At 31.1% G+C, this 9991-nt stretch overlaps 2 long non-coding RNA genes and 1 other non-coding gene across 3 annotated transcripts; 1 reads left to right on the plus strand and 2 right to left on the minus strand.

Moving 5' to 3' along the window:
- The first annotated feature begins 497 nt into the window (after positions 1-497).
- Positions 498-604, plus strand: LOC111919318 (small nucleolar RNA R71). The gene has a single exon (XR_002859462.1). It is a non-coding gene; the product is annotated as a small nucleolar RNA R71 (small nucleolar RNA).
- Positions 605-2080: 1476 nt separating this feature from the next.
- LOC111919304 (uncharacterized) lies at positions 2081-6613 on the minus strand. Its single transcript, XR_002859454.3, has 2 exons — positions 5340-6613; positions 2081-2634 (listed from the first exon to the last, which is right to left on the minus strand). It is a non-coding gene; the product is annotated as an uncharacterized LOC111919304 (long non-coding RNA).
- Positions 6614-8222: 1609 nt separating this feature from the next.
- Positions 8223-9540, minus strand: LOC111919303 (uncharacterized). The gene is made up of 2 exons (XR_002859453.3): positions 9126-9540; positions 8223-8775 (listed from the first exon to the last, which is right to left on the minus strand). It is a non-coding gene; the product is annotated as an uncharacterized LOC111919303 (long non-coding RNA).
- Positions 9541-9991: the final 451 nt, after the last annotated feature.

A 9991-nucleotide genomic window follows, 5' to 3' on the forward strand; every position in this document is an offset into this window, starting at 1 on the left:
GTTCCTCTTTTTGATAAAACCTGTGCGTCTTTTACCTATATTTCTCCTCCTTTGCCTTCTTGTACTCATCGTAGGGAAGCTATTCCTTCTTGGGTTTTCGCCAATCATCATCCAATCTATTACCACTTGAATAACAAACTTGTGCCTTTCAGTTGCCGTTCTCATCAAGATCATAATCTTTAGTAAGATGGGGCCCGCTACAATTGTCACAACCTACCCGAATGGCATGGATGGATTGATCCATCTTTGTCATCCTACGATCCATACTTTCTAGCTTTGCCATCATTTCAGCCATATCATCGAAAACTGAATTCACCATGCCTCTAGTCGTGTCATTCCTTGGGTTGTGATACTCCCTTGAATGTTTGGAGAACTCTTCCACTAAAGTTTTGATAACAACTAGTGGTTTCCTTGTGAGAGGTCCTTGGGAATCAAGTAATTGCCTAGTTGTGACGTTCACACCATCATAAAAGATAGAAACCTCTTGTTGCACGTTCAAGTCGTTTTGAGGACAATTTCTTATCAAACCCGTGTATCTCTCCCATGCCTCATAGAGTGATTATTCTGGCATCTGCTCGAAATTGGCAATAGCTTTCTTCAATTTTGCTATCTTGGAAGGTGGACAAAAGTGATCAATGAAATCTTCACGCATCTTTTGCCATGTTGTAATGGATCCTGGAGGTAGGGATTTCAACCATTCCTTAGCGGCTCCTTTGAATGTCACCGGTAGCATCCAAAGTAAAACGGTATCGCGAGGCACGTTTGGCATGTGGAAATAGTCGGCAATGTTCATGACTTCTTCAATATGCTTATAAGCATCTTCGTGATCCTTTCCATAGAACGAAATGTCTCTCAGTTGAGCGAGTATGTGACCCTTCCACTCGAAGTTTGCATTGGCTGGAATTGTTGGTTGCACAAGTCCCGACCCGGTGCCATCTCTTATGCACTTCTTATAGTCCCCTATTGGTATGTCGGCAATGTTGACCATGTCGTCTTCTCGGTCGGAATTGCTTTCTACACCAAACGTGGGTGTGTCGGATTCATAACCTTCTATCTTCTCGTTGTGGATTTCGTTGAGATTATCGGGTTCTTCGATCGCTTTTCCCCTCTTTTGGCGAATAATCGACTCCGGATCTTCCACGGGTGGCACTAGTGTGGAACTAGAGCCTCAGGTCATAAAAACCTGAAACAAAGCAGAGAAATACGTGTAAAACGAACAAAAATGAAAAAGATACGAAACTGGAAACGTGATGAACTCGTCGAGTTCAGTAATAAACTCAACGAGTTTAGCGTAAAAAGCTGAAAATTAATTAAAAATAAAAACTAAAAACAGGTAACTTTATACAAGATAAATCTCACACAAATGATCGATAACACTAGAAAATAAAATAACTATTAGAACCGTTCCCCGGTAACGGCGCCAAAAACTTGATGTGTGTAAAACGCACTAGTTTTAATCCTATTACTTCAAACACAAATTAAACACATGAAACAATTAATAAAAGAGGGGTTTTCTCTAGTTTTGCAAGACTAGAAACTTAATCAATCAATTAACTTTCAAACAAAGACAATTAACAACTAAGAAGAACAAGAAATGACAACTAGATTCAATGATAAAAGAGACTTATGTTTAGATTCGATTCACTTATTCCTATGGTTGATTTCGTGGCAAGTGCAATGGATCAATATGTCAATGATTACCGATTCCTAATGTGATGGGGTTCATGTTCATTATTACCAATCCTGTAGTAGACAAGTTAATTCAAACAATGGCCAGTTGACTAAACTAACAAGTTTCCTAGTGTTCAGTTCGTATCAAGTAAGACTTGTAATAATAGCTAATCAAATTTGTTCAATTCAATCAACTCATATATGGTTGTTCATCATACATGCTCACACATTGATTTACATATTTCCTAATTAACCCTAGTTTCATATTCATTATTCCTAGGCATACAATTTTGTATTCACAAAACTATACGAATCAAGTAATCAAGAAGATGTTAATGCGACTTAATAACTCACTTATTAACAGAAAATATTTATCATCAATATATGAGGATCTTTAACAAGCTTAACAAGATGAATAACCAAATTAACATTAATCCAACCACTCAATCAAACCACATTCATAAGATCATCTCATCCAAACAGAAGTAAAAAGCTTTTAGCTCATATCTAAAGCAAGTAATAACCTAAAATCAAAATTTAATGATTCAAACATGGTTCAAAACAAAGATTAAGAAAAGAAGAATGATTATTTGACTTTGATTCTCTTTTAAATTGCCTCTTATGTTGAATTCTCGAAATCTGAAGCTTCAAGAACCCTTCTGGTCTTCAATAATCGCAGCTAGCCTTCAGCAAAAGTTAGGGTTTCAGGCATAGATGTTATCTATTTATAGTTTCCAAAAATCAACCTAACTCGTTGAGTTTTTTAGAATAACTCGACAAGTTTTTTCAATATTCCGCGTTTGCAACGTGTACGACAATGCATCCTTGAATCAAAAATATTCTCACCAACTCGTCGAGTTGAGGGTCAACTCGTCGAGTTCTTCATGTTACAACCTTCTTTTATTCTCCAAGCTTCCAATCACTTAATCATCTTTCTTTTTCACCTGAGCATGTATTTTATTGCTGAAATTGAAATATTAAGCTAATTAAGTACCTTTTGTCCATAAAATGATATAAAAACAACATAAAGTATTAAGATAATGCATGATTTTTATGACTAAATAAGCCCATATCAACCATCACCACCGACCCATCATAACCACCACTCCCACCCCCACATACTACCCTTCATCACCACCCGCCACCAGTCACAACCACCACAAACCAGTTATCACCCACCACCACCCATCACTACTACCCACCACCTTTTCCTACATCCACCACCACCACAACCCACAACCCACCACGTACCATACTCATCTCCACCACATGTACTTAATCATATTTAATTATATTTATTTAATCACTTATGATTAATATGAACAAAGATTTGTTTTCATATTTTTAATACTTGTTCTCGTATGTATAATCACATGTGATTATATGTATCTAATCACATATTAATTATATAGACACGCTTTGATTTTTTCCATATAGATAACATGTGTTTAGATACATATAATCACATGTGATTAAATACATGAACATCTATTGAATCGAGAATGTGAAATTGAAACTTGTCTACATCAATCATATGTGATTAGATACATAGAATCATATGTGATTATATATATTTAAAGATATATGATTTAATTTGAAAATATTCACATTTGCGTTTTCGATTCAATAGTTGGTCTCATATATTTAATCACATATGATTATGTGTATCTAATCACATATGATTTATGTGAAAAATATTTGTTTTCTTTAATTTAATAGTTGTTCTCGTGTATATAATCACATGTGATTATATGTATATAATCACATGTGATTATATGTATATAATCACATGTGATTATATGTATCTAATCACATGTAATTATATGTATCTAATCACATATGATTTATATAGACAAAATTCGATTTTGTCCATATATATCATGTGTTTAAATACATATAATCACATATGACTAAATGTTTTAAATCACATATGATTAAAGTTATTAATACATCTATTGAATCAATATTGTGTAAATGAATATTGTCCATATAAGTCTGCTTAGATACATATAATCACATGTGATTATATATATATATATATATATATATATATATATATATATATATATATATATATATATATATATATATACAGTCACATGTGATTTATATGGATAATATTCATTTTTGCGTTTTCGATTCAATAATTTTTCTCAAATATTTAATCATATATGATTACAAGTATTTAATCATATATAATTAATGTGGACAAAGATTATTTTTTTCACGTATATATAATTATATGTGATTATATATTTATTTCATCACATATGACTTATATGGACAAAATTCGTTTATGTCCATATAAATAATGTGATCAGATAAATATAATCAAATTTGATGAAATACAAAACAACCAGTATTTAATCAAAAAAGCGAAAATGAATCTTGTCTAAATAAATAATATGTGAATGTTGTTACGTACATATGATCACATGCGATGAAATACAAGAGAACAATTATTTAATGGAGAAAGCGGAAATAAATTTTGTCAAAATAAACCATATGTGATTAGATACATCTAATCACATGTGATTAGATACATCTAATCACATGTGATTAGATACATCTAATCACATGTGATTAGATACATCTAATCACATGTGATTACATGTATTTAATCACATATGATTTATATGGACAATATTTATTTTTCTCGTTTTAAATTTAATAGTTGGTCACGTGTCTTTAATCCCATATGATTATATATATTTAATAGCATATGATTTATTTAGACAAGATTCGTTTTCATGTTCCAATTCAACAACAATTTCTTTGTATTTAATCGCATGTGATTATGTTACTCCATATGAATATTCATAGCAATATTTTTAATATATATTTTTTAACGACATTTTTGTTCTAAAAACCTACTTTCCTTAAATTAAATATGTTTTTTCAATCAATTCTTATCATATCATATGTTAAAAAAAAAACTCTCGCTTGTTATAAAATTTATATAATATAAGTATAATGAACAAATCTATTTTTTTATTATATAAATTTCTTATTATAAAAATACTTGTATACTATCATTATTCAAAATACACTTTTTGTTGTTTTAAAGTTATATTAGAGTTCACATATATCTAAATATGATATTATAACAAATTTAAGTTAGCAATATATTAAAACAGAAAAAGTTTTGTTTGTCAAAAAATACCATAAAAGGCGGCTGACAATGTCATTTCACTTTCCTATTTATGGTGCAAACATAGAAGTAGTTTCGGGTGTGGGAGTTGGGTGGATTGGAGTATCTCCTCATTTTCTCATTTTTATTCTAATATGTAATTTCATTCGGACCTTTTCGTATTTTTGCAAATGGCTTCTTAGCTTCTTGTTAAGTGTTGCTTGTTTAATATATATATATATATATATATATATATATATATATATATATATATATATATATATATATATATATATATATGTTGCTGTTTCAAAAAAAAAATGAACATAAAAGATTTCACAACAACATTAATTATTATAGTCTTTTAATTTTTTATATGAATAGGTGTTATTTTAATGGGTATGTATAGGGCTCTAATAACAAAAAAGAAAAAGTTTTGAGGGTTTTAAATTTATAACAGGTCATTAATATATAAGAAAAAAGTACGTGTACCATAGCTTGATAAATGTGTACTTAATTGAATTTGAATAAACATAACCTCATCGTGAAGCTCGCCGTGAAAAGCAACTCCTCATTAGGGAAAAGGAATCGGCCACCAATGGAATGGACATCGATCGATACCATCTCCGGCAACATGAAGTTGAAGAAAATCTCTAAAAATGAGCACATTCATCCATTTTTCTCCTCTGGTAAAGACAATATATCACGAATAGTATCTGAGAAGGAAGTGTTTGAGATATACCGGCTATTAGTGTTTGAGATACAAATCGACGATGTTTGAGATATAATTTGACGATGTCCGATGAAAGCAGATCGGGAAAACTTTGTATTGCAACTACAATGGCTAGTGAAACCGAATCGGAAACTAGATACGGTTTCCTTCTGCTTCAGATTCGTCACCGATGAAACCAGATCTGGCAACCGACAGAAAACGAGATCAGAAAGGATACGAAACGGAGGTGCTTTCCGACGAAGTGCTTTCCAACTAAGGAAGATGAGAGGCGGAATGAGATGGTTCAGGAAGAGGATAGAAGAATGAAATTGTTTGGGGCGCCAGTTCAAGAAGATGGGAGGAAGTAGTTTTCGATGAGCGAACGAATGGGGGCGAAAAAAGGATGTCAAAGAAGATCTATAGTGAGTGAAGAAACAGCATTTTGTTGGTGGTCCGATCACTCCGACGGTGTTCCAGTCGATTCGATGGTGGTCCGGTAGTCCGATGGTTGGTGACGGTCCGGTCGTCTTTGGTGGAGCTACTTCAATGTAATATTATGAGGTGTGGGGATAGGATAGGTGGGATGCTATTTTTATTTTCTAAATAATGAATAATAAATTTCGTTTTTTAAAATGAGTGATTGCAATTTGTTCTCAATTGTTCTCTATTTAAGAAAGGGAAATTTGCAATAAAGTTCTTACATATTTGCCTCATAATCGATTTAGTCCATATATATTTTTTTATTCAATTATATCCCAAATACTGGTAATAGTATTCAATTTAACCCTTTGACCCCGTCAAAAGGTCATCCAACTTTCAAAAATTACATTTTTTGCCCAGATTTCAAAATTTATTACAAATTTGGTCCAAAATTTACACTTTTGGCCCAGATTTTAAATTTTGTTAAAAATTTGGTCCAAACTTTACCCTATTTGCCCAAATTTTAGAATTTTATTATGAATTCATCCTAAATTTAGTTTTTTTATAATTTTTTTCTCAAAAAGTTGTTTCTAATATGTTTTTTCTTTAAAAAATCATATTTATAAAAAAAGAAAAAAAAACGTATTTTCACAGGAAAAATCTTATATTTTCTATATAAAAACTTTTTTAAAAACTTTTTTTATATGAAATATCTAGTTATAAAAATATATATGTATTAAGTATATAAATATATACAATTCCGTTTTTTTTAATGTATACAAAAACGTATTTTACAAAAAAATACATACAAACACTTATCACCTTTATAAAAACGTGTTTGAATAATTTTTTAAATAATATGTGTTTGTATACATTTTATAAAATCATGTTTGTATACATTTTATAAAACCGTGTTTGTATATATTTTATAAAATTGTGTTTGTATACATTTTATAAAATGTACACAAGCACGTATTATATAAAAAATTATTCAAACACGTTTTTATAAAAAAATATATAAACAAACACGATTTTATAAAAAAAAATATAGATTAAATAGGTGCTCGTATACTTTTTTTTGTAAAATAACTTTTTTGTATACATTTTTTTTATAAAAACGGATTTGTATATATTTATAAACTTAATAAATACTTATTTTTATAACTAGATATTTCATATACAAAAAAGTTTTTATATAGAAAATATAAGATTTTTAAGAGAAAATACGTTTTTTTTATATAAATATGATTTTATAAAGAAAAAACCTATTAGAAACAATTCTTTGAGAAAAATAGTTGTAAAAAAAAAACTAAAGTCATGATGAATTCATAATAAAATTCTAAAATTTAGACAAAAATGATAAAGTTTGGACCAAATTTATAACAAAATTTAAATTATAGGCCAAAAGTATAAATTTTGGACCAAATTTGTAATAAATTTTGAAATTTTGGCTTGAAAATGTAATTTCTGAAAGTTTGATGACCTGTTAACCAGGTCAAAGAGTTAAATTGAATACGATTACCGGTATTTGGGACTTAATTGTATATATATATATATATATATATATATATATATATATATATATATATATATATATATATATATATATATATATATATATATATATATATATATATATATATATAGGGACTAAATCGATTATAAAACTAAGATGTAGGGACTTTATTGCAGTTTCCTTTTAAGAAATGTTTTCTCTCTCTCTCTCTCTCTCTCTCTCTCTATATATATATATATATATATATATATATATATATATATATATATATATATATATATATATATATATATATATATATATTGTGTAGGTAAAATTGAGATGTATATGTATTTAAATAGAGGTAAAATGTAAAAAAATTATGGTAATTTTTTTATTGCAGTTTCCTTTTAAGAAATGTTTTCTCTCTCTCTCTCTCTCTCTCTCTCTCTCTCTCTCTCTCTCTCTCTCTCTCTCTCTCTCTCTCTATCTATATATATATATATATATATATATATATATATATATATATATATATATATATATATTGTGTAGGTAAAATTGAGATGTATATGTATTTAAATAGAGGTAAAATGTAAAAAAAATATGGTAATTTTTTTATTTTTTATTTTTAAAACTTTGCGACCGTTTGTGAACGGTTGAAATTGCGACTGTTTGACGAAAATCAACACGTCAAGCCTTGCTACCACAATGACTTCGGCTACCATAATGGCCGTTAACGTGTCCTAGGGGCGTTGTTCAAGGCGTTATGGCGCCGTTATTAGCCTACCGCGTTGGAATCGCGCATATGAGTGTTGTCCATACCAACTGGTCTAACAATGCGGACCTTGTAGATTTAACAAAAAGGAGAATCCTTACTATGGTCCCTATGGTTTAGGGACCAAATACGCAAATTACTTCAAACCATAGGGACCATTCATGTAATTTACTCTAAATATTTTGATTTCTGCCCATTTGGATAAAAAATCACAAATTATTATGCAAAAAACTTTTTTTTTTTCATTCCTTGAGGATATCAGGTAGATGTGGACCATTGATCACAGCATGAACAACGCCCCGAAACATGTGGAGCTAAGGTGGTGTGGTCTTATGCTGCTCGTGCCCGACCACGACCTTCTTCCTCCTTCATTACTTCTCCCTTCTTCAAGGCGTGGTCTCTGGTGAACCTCTCCCATTAATAGTGGTGCGAAGATGTTGTTGAAGTTGTGGAGAGAGAAAACGAAATGAATGAGGAGTGTAATGGTTCTCCAAAGCTGATTAAAGAGATTGGACAGGCGTAATTGAGTCTTCATCGATCAACTATCTAATCTTGTATTGTGAATTAACCTAAATTAGCGATGATCCAAACAAGCACGAAGTTAGCGAATCATCTACGTCCATTAATGTATCCATGAATTCCACATCAACAATAGTTAAACCTCTTCACCAAATAAGTAATCAACACCTTACTCGAACATTCGACATGAATGATAGACTGATAGTTACCCAATCAAAGCGGATAAGTACAAAATCAATCTAGACATAGAAATTCTAAGACCTAATTGAATGTATTTAGTGATGTATTTAAATCACATCAAAATTTAGGGCTTCGAGATAAGTCGTAAGACAAAAGCAAATATTGATAAGAGGAAGAAGAAACAACTGAAAAAATAACCTGTAAAACTGTAATTAATTACCTTGACGAATGCACAATCAACTAGAAGTTCTTCAAGATCTTCGATTGCTATGAGTGCATTACCTACCACAGGCGGGAGACTCAATCATCTTCTTCAAAGCTGATATCCGGGAGGCTGATGTGAAGCGGAAGCGGTGGCATCAGGAGTCAGAACTCGAGAGAATCAGAGAACCGAGATACGGAGATAGTGGTAATGTGGGACTGTAATAGCAGGAGGACATGGAACGACACCGTTTAGCAAGGTCAAAATAGGCAAGTATCTATATCTGTTAAAAATTGGGCCCAGCGGAAGGCCTTGCAAAAGCCCAAAATGTTAAGCACAGTCCAATGGATGGGCCGTTAGGGCAACAGACTGGCTGGTATAATGTGGTCCCACAAGAGGAAAACGGATCATCCGACTCCGACACATGACACCAGATAAGCTCTGAGAGAGAGAGAGAGAGAGAGAGAGAGAGAGAGAGAGAGAGAGAGAGAGAGAGAGAGAGAGAGAGAGAGAGAGAGAGAGAGAGAGAGAGAGAGAGAGAGAGAGAGAGAGAGAGAGAGAATATTTTATGGTCCTTAATTTTTCTTTCATTTTGTAATTTAGTGAGTATATTGTGTCGTCATAGTGTTTCCATTTGATGTTTAGGGTATTCGAATAACGACAAGTAGTTGTAATCATTATTTTTGGTACTAAACCTTCAATGTAGTGACCATTATGTTTAGTTGTTAGGCCTCCAACACAATAACCATGTTTTCACTCACTAATATTTGTTATATATATTAAACAAATTGAAACGGTTAGTGACCGGTAAATAGCGATACTCGTAGTATCGGTCAATAAACTTGTAGTATTATCAAAATTCAATGATGACTTAATATATGTAA

Source organism: Lactuca sativa, chromosome 8, assembly GCF_002870075.4.
Source record: "Lactuca sativa cultivar Salinas chromosome 8, Lsat_Salinas_v11, whole genome shotgun sequence".
NCBI classification, from domain to species: Eukaryota; Viridiplantae; Streptophyta; class Magnoliopsida; order Asterales; family Asteraceae; genus Lactuca; species Lactuca sativa.